The sequence below is a fragment of the Daucus carota genome, chromosome 9 (assembly GCF_001625215.2).
Source record: "Daucus carota subsp. sativus chromosome 9, DH1 v3.0, whole genome shotgun sequence".
Lineage (NCBI taxonomy): Eukaryota > Viridiplantae > Streptophyta > Magnoliopsida > Apiales > Apiaceae > Daucus > Daucus carota.
In genome coordinates, this window is record NC_030389.2 from 12,773,139 (window position 1) to 12,780,315 (window position 7,177).

The window sequence follows — 7,177 nt, forward strand, 5'->3', positions numbered from 1 at the left end:
ACGTGATGTAGCACGATCGTGGTTTATCTCGCTCTCGGCAAGCACTACCAATAGCTGGAACAAGTTGGAGAAAATATTCTGTACCAGGTTCTATCCTCTAATTAAAGTATCAGCTATCCGAAACACCGAAAGTAAATTCTCTCAAATCTCGGGAGAATATCTTTGTTTAGCTTGGGACCGGTTCAAGAAGATTCTCGAAAATCTCAATGAAGATGGCATGCCTCCTGGAATGGCAATTCATTATTTCTACAGGGGTCTTAATGGTCAATGTAGAGCAGTATTAGACGTGGCAGCTGGAGGAAATCTGTGGAGCAAGAGCTTTGATGATGCTTACGAACTGATAGAGAACTTGGCTGCTGCTGAGCACAGAGACCTAAAGTGGAAAATTCCACAAGAGGAAGAATCAGAGGATGATGAAGCGGTCGAAGTCACTCAAGAAATTCAGATGACTAATTGGCACAGAATTAGAGCTCACTCAGACTCAAATTCTAATGCATGTGGAGACACTTGTCCTCTACTTTCTACCAGTGCGAGTAGCCAATCTGTAATTCAATCACCTGCTGATTCAACATTGAATGAAGCACAATACCGAAGGATAATCCGGCGTATTGACGCGGTTGAAGAACGAATCGGGCGCTTTGCTGATATCTTAACTGATTCTCTTGCTGAAGCATTCTTAGCACTGGATGTTAATGTTACGTGGGATTCGTTTGGTTATGGAACGAGGTATCCTCCACAGGATACTTCATCAGAATCGGATTAATTCAGGACTTCACGTCGAGCTAACGACGTTAAACAAGCGCTTCGTGGGAGGCAACCCACGCATTGGAACCAATTTGTACCGCTGTAAACCTCAAAAACACAAAAAACGAGAATTTTCAGCCCTGGGTGTCAGACACTAGCGCGCCCGCGCTAGTGTCCAGCGCGCCCGCGCTAAAGTGTCCAGCGCGGCCGCGCTACACTTAGCGCGGCCGCGCTACTGACTGCCCAGACAGTCGAATTTTCTCCCAAAAATATTTTCTTTTCGTTTTTAAAAGCCCACAATCCTAATTTTGCATGCCTAGCCCGAAATATATCCTCCAAAACCCTAACTCAGCTCTCAATATCCTATATAAACACAAAACCCATCTCCAATTCCTATCATAATTCCACAAACCCTATTATACATATACACATCCATACACACAACCACCATCAAATCTCTCAAACCCACTACACATAAACCTCTTCCAACTCTAAATCTCTATCAATGGCACCCAAAAGAGCCCGAAGATCACAAGGACCGAGCACCCAAGCCCCTACATCTAGCGATTCTTCCTCGATGGGTGAGGTTGAGTTCACCTCGGATGGTGCACGAACCGAGTTTCAACGGCTTATGAATAAGTCGATAGTCAAGGAGAGGGGATTCTTACCCACGGCGGAGGATGGTGAGCTTTTAAACATGATTCAAGAAAGAGGATGGGAGTCTTTTTGCGAGGCTCCGGAGGCGGTTCCCTTGGCTATTATTCGAGAGTTTTAAGCTAATGCCAAGGAGAATCGTGATGGATTCACGGTGGTGCGAGGAATCCGTGTGGATTATAGTGCGGAGGCGATCCGTAGAGTGATTGGGGGGCGTGCCAGGCGCCGTAATGAAGAAGATTGGGTTGTTGAGAGGATTGGGCGTGCCAAACGCCGGTTTGATGATGATCCGGTTGATCTTGAGCGGTTGGTGTATGATATGTGTGTGCCGGATACGCGTTGGAAGATGACTGCACCTCCTTTGCCGGCACATGTTTCTTTTCCAGCAGCTGCGTTGAACCGGTATGCGAAGGCGTGGAACGCCTTCATCTGTGCTAACATCATGCCATCGTCACATGGGCATGAGGTGACAGTGGATAGAGCTATTCTGCTCTTTGGGATTGTCTCGGGCAAATATATTGATCTGGGACATGTTAGTCATCAGGGGATTCTGAGGTTCTTACAGGGAGGAACCACTGGTGCCATTCCATACGGCACAATTGTTACGAAGCTCTGTCGATCAAGCGGTGTTCGTTGGCCAGCCAACGAGCAATTACAGTTGCCAGCAGCACCTATTGATCATTCGGCGATTAGTCGGATGACAGAGTGGGATGGAGGAGTTCCCCACCCTCGAGGCCTCGGGTACTTATATGATGAGATGCCAGGGGGACGTCCAGGATTTATTAGGAGGGAGCAGACTAGAGCTTCTGGAGCTGGTACTTCTCAGACGGAGAGGAGCTCCGAACCGATGGGAGATGTTCATTATCGCCGATTAGCGAGACGGATGGACGCCATGCATGACATCCACCAGAGGTTTGCGTTTGACTTGACACAGGCTCTAGGTAGTGCTTTCCAGGCACAGGGGGTCACAGTTCAGTGGCCAGTATTCGGAGCAGGGATGCAGTATCCTCCACCTGATTCACCTCCAGCAGAGGAGGGGGAGGACTCGGGCTCCGAGTAGGTATGTGGGTGCTCTAGCCTTTTTATCACTTTCAATGGGGACATTGAAAATTTTAAGTTTGGGGGTGGTAATCTAAGGAAGAGCATATTATTTTATTTTGTTGCATGTGTTAGTTAGTTCATGTAGTTCACGTTTTATTTTTTATTTTTTCTCACGTTTTCTATTTTTCTCATATTTTTTTTTATGTTTAGTGGTAATTGTCGTAGTTAGTATCACGAGCATTTGCATGAATTATGAAGTTTAAGCCAAGTTAATTGCCTATGATGAGTTATGTGCGTAGTTCTTGATTAGTAATTTCAATTGCAATGCTAGGTTAGTACTTGGAAATTGCTTGTGTTGGAAATTGTAATTCACATATGTTCTTGAGATAGGATTTAGACGAAATTCCATGAATTCTAGGATGGAATTGAGCACCCTTCAGCTTAGGTCTGTAAATCTTAAGTTTGGGGGAACTGAGGAGTAGATATACCTTTCTAAAAAAAAAAAAAATAGTAGTAAATAAATTCACTAAAAAAATAAGTGGTAGAATTAACTAGGTTGAGCTCATTAGTACTCGAGTAATTAAGTCTGAGGGGACTTTGTGCCTAACAACCTAAAGCCCTTCGTGGTTTGGGATTGTTGACCCAACGCTCGCTACATGGGTACTAGTGCATAAATCTTTAGGGATCTCAACCATTGCACGGTTAAATAAACCACTAGAATAGAGTGAATAATTGGTGTGTGAAGTCTTGTGGTGTTCGTAACGCATTTACACTGCGAAGCGCTCTGACCTTAGACCGAGCAATTAATCACCAATAAAAAGAAAAAAAAATATAGTGAATAAAATAGAAGGGTGTGGACATTCTTTGGGACCTTGGCTTTTAGTTGGACTTGAGTGACGGGGTGTTAGTTCTAAAGTTTTACGATTCTTGATTGGGATTCTGTGGGAGTAGTAGTTTTTGTCTTGTCTCAATAAAAGAGCATGCTTGCACACACTGGCACTCCACACTTGTAAATAGAAGAGTAATTGACTTGGTAGCGAGAGAAGTGAAATTCGAGAACATTAGCACAATCTGAGGCATTATAATTAGCAAGGCAATTACTTCATAGTTCACTCATTCATCACGTAGTTGCATTCATGCATTGCATTGTATTATTGTATAGTGTCGTTGACGCTTGAGGACAAGCATCAGTTTAAGTTTGGGGGTGTGATAAGTGGTATTTATACTCACTTATAGGCCTTCATTTCCACTTAAATTGGCGGGTTGTACTTAAGTGTTTAGTGTCTTTTGATGTGTTTTTAGTGTTTTTCTGTGCAGGTCACGAGTTGAGGTGATGAAGTGATTTTCTATCAATTTAGGTTGTTTTTGGTGCATTATTTGCAAGAATAGAGAATTGTGGATTCATCACGACTTGGGATTTTGTGGGTACATCTTCTACAAACCCTCACGAGAGCACACTCGTCCACTAGAGCTATCTAGGGGTTTAAAGGGCTTGTTGCATGTGCTAAATGCAACCGTGATCACCTACGGAAGTGGTACTAGAGCGAGGAAGGGCATGCACGCGAGAACGAGCTAAAAAACGAAGAAATTGGCTGTCAGTAGCAGACAGTAGCGCGCCCGCGCTAACTTCTAGCGCGCCCGCGCTAGCTACTGCCCCCACTAGCGCGCCTGCGCTAGTTTAGCGCGGCCGCGCCCAGAAGAAGTGTCCCGGGCCGATTTTTGAAGCTTTTCTGATGGATTTTCGCAGCGGTCGAGGCCCGGTTGACTTGGTCAATGTATTTTAAATTCTCATGTGTAAAACCCTAGCCTCCAAGTAGTTTTAGAGAGATATCGGAACAATATCATAGTTAGTTTTCTTTTGTAATCAAGCACATTAGTGAATTGTAGTAGATCGTTCTTCGCAAGGAAGTGACAGTTTCGAGCGAGATCGTGAACATCAATTCTGTAACGTTGTGATCTTTATTATTAATTCAAGCATTTTTATTCCACTTAATTCTCGTATTTTATTTATCACGTTTTCATTAGAACCTATGATGTCGATTAGTTCGATTATGAACTAACCGCCTTCATGGGATTCTAATGGATTTATCGATGTAGTCTAGTAACGAGTATTAATTGATTGATTATGTGACGTACGTTGATTTCTTTGCATGAGCTGTGCTTATTCTTCTTAGGAGCGTAGCTAACATCTAAGTTGTTTGTTAATTCTTTCTGAAGCGAGAGTGGATGATTGAATTTAGAACTATGCCATGTAAACATAGGATTATGTGAATGAAACATAATTTGTGGTAGACTTGAACTATTTTTATCACCCTGTGTAATCACGATAGATGACTTGCTATTAAACCTCTCTGCTTACACTACCGCTATAGAGATATAGGGTCTGAGCTTTGTTGGTGTCCATGAGATTTCTATCTTAACTGTGGATTTTGATTGGTATGATATGTGTGCAACGAGAGTTGGCATGTATTACTTTCGTGTTGTCTGATTAGGATCAACAGTCGCATGTTAATCAGTAATTTCAATTCTAGATGAATTCGATAATGAAGTTAGAATTCCATGTGTTTTCCTATTCTGATTTTGATTAGTAAATTTAGTTATTAGTATAAAAGAACACATCCTGGTTAATTGTCTTAGCAGTGAAAATTACTCATACATTGTTGCATAGGTGCGTATTCTTAATTCACCAGTCTCTGTGGGAACGAACAAATATATTACTTATGATCACGTGCGCTTGCGTGTAGATTTTTGCGAACAGTGAGCAACACATCTCAAATGCAAATGTTCACCATTCAAGACACTAGTATCCCAATTACCAATTCTACCTTTTAACTTTTGCTATGCAACATCATTTGAGCTAGCATTATCTACCGTGATAGACAACACCCTAGTAATTCCCCACTCTACCAAACACTCTTCGGTTGCCATTGCAATTGCCTTACCTTTATGACTAAGAATTGGACAAAAGTTCCAATCTTTGTCAATAAAGTGCCCGGTTAAACACATGTAATTAATTCTTTGATTAGAAGTCCATGTGTCCGTAGTTAGGCAAAGACGTTGTGTAGGTTCAAGCAATAAAAATTTCAAATCATTTCTTTTAAGAGCAAACATTCCAAAACAATCACGTGCAACTGCCCATCTAGATGGAATTTGAAACATTGGTTGCACGGTAGCCATAAATTCTCTAAAACCCAAATTCTCCCCAAACTTGAATGGTAACTCATCAACAATAATCATCTTGATATATTTTTCTCTAGACAAATCTTTGTCAAAACTCCAACTAGTCAATGATGTACTTCCGCTATTATTTTGAAAATCTAGTTTTGTTTGATGACCCTCAACATTATACGACTTGCAAGATTTCAAGTGATTGTGCAAACTACTCGTACCATTTCTTGAAGTATTTGCTTTTAATTCCTTGGTACAGTAATTGCACTTACCTTTAATTGTATTTCCGGCTTCATCTTTGATTCGGCTGAAATGCTCCCATGCACCACTTCTCCTCTCCATCTCCTTTCTCTTTTTCGGATTTGAAGCTACTATTTCTGTTGGGATTTCAAGTTATGCTTGGTAATCTTGCTCTTCCATCCAAACAAACAAACAATAACAAAATTATTAGCCAAATCAAGAAGCCTTATGCTGTTATACAGATTATATATGTAGCCTGGTATATATGAAATTTAGGGGTTAGGGCAAATCGAAATGAAAACCAAATCAATTTAGGGATTAGGGCAAATCAAAATCAAAATCAATTATAGTTATATATGTACCTTAATTTCAGAGACCTGAGAGCTGCTGAGTGCTGAGGGCGAGATGGGGACTGGTGAGCGAGACTTACGAGTTACGGGCTTACGAGTTACGAGTTACGGGCTTAATTTCAGAGGCGTCGGCGTCGCGTCGGCGTCGGCGATGGCCGATGAAACTGCTGAGGACGAAATGAGCATTTAAAAACCGAATTACTGAAATATTGAATTTTCGAAATCAGCCTACCGAAAACCAAACCGAATTGTTCAGTTCGGTTAACCGAACCGAATTTTTTTCGGTTTTTCGGTTCGGTTAACGGTTAACAGAACCGTTTGCACAGTCCTAGCTTCAACTGCTATTTATTCTACTTCTTCAACGATTATCTTTCATCTGTTAACCAGTGTTTCTCTTTCAACGAATGTGCTTCACAGCAATCATCCGTTGACATCTGTAATTCACCCTTCAAAAGATATCCTTTATTAATAGAAAACCATCATTGCTAGTTTTCTATAGAACAAATTTAGCTTACAGGTAGCAGTGATACAATAATTGCTATGGCACTTCTAGGACTGAGAAAATGGAGTGAAAGGGTGGAGAGGCTGTCTTGTGGGCAGGCAAAAGGAGAGGGAGAGAAAGAGAGTCTGGATATTTCTTCCATCTAGGAAAAAAATGATATTGGGAGTTCCACTTTAGCAAGTAAAGGTGAGGGTGTAACGAATGTGATGAGCAAGGGGGAGCCCCTGATTGAAAGGCATATGTTCAGCCTATTTGTAATTAAAGAGGTGACAACTCAACTCAGATAAGAGAGCAAATTAAATAACAAGTACTGTTAACCAAAATCCGTACGAAGAACATCAAATGATTTATTGGAATTATGTGTCAGAAGAATCCCAGGATGTTGCTGCACACTACTGAAAGAAGTTCATTAATGTGTTCAGGCCTCATTGTACAAATAATATTTTATAGCATGTCCAGGAGTTCAGAAGGTATAAAG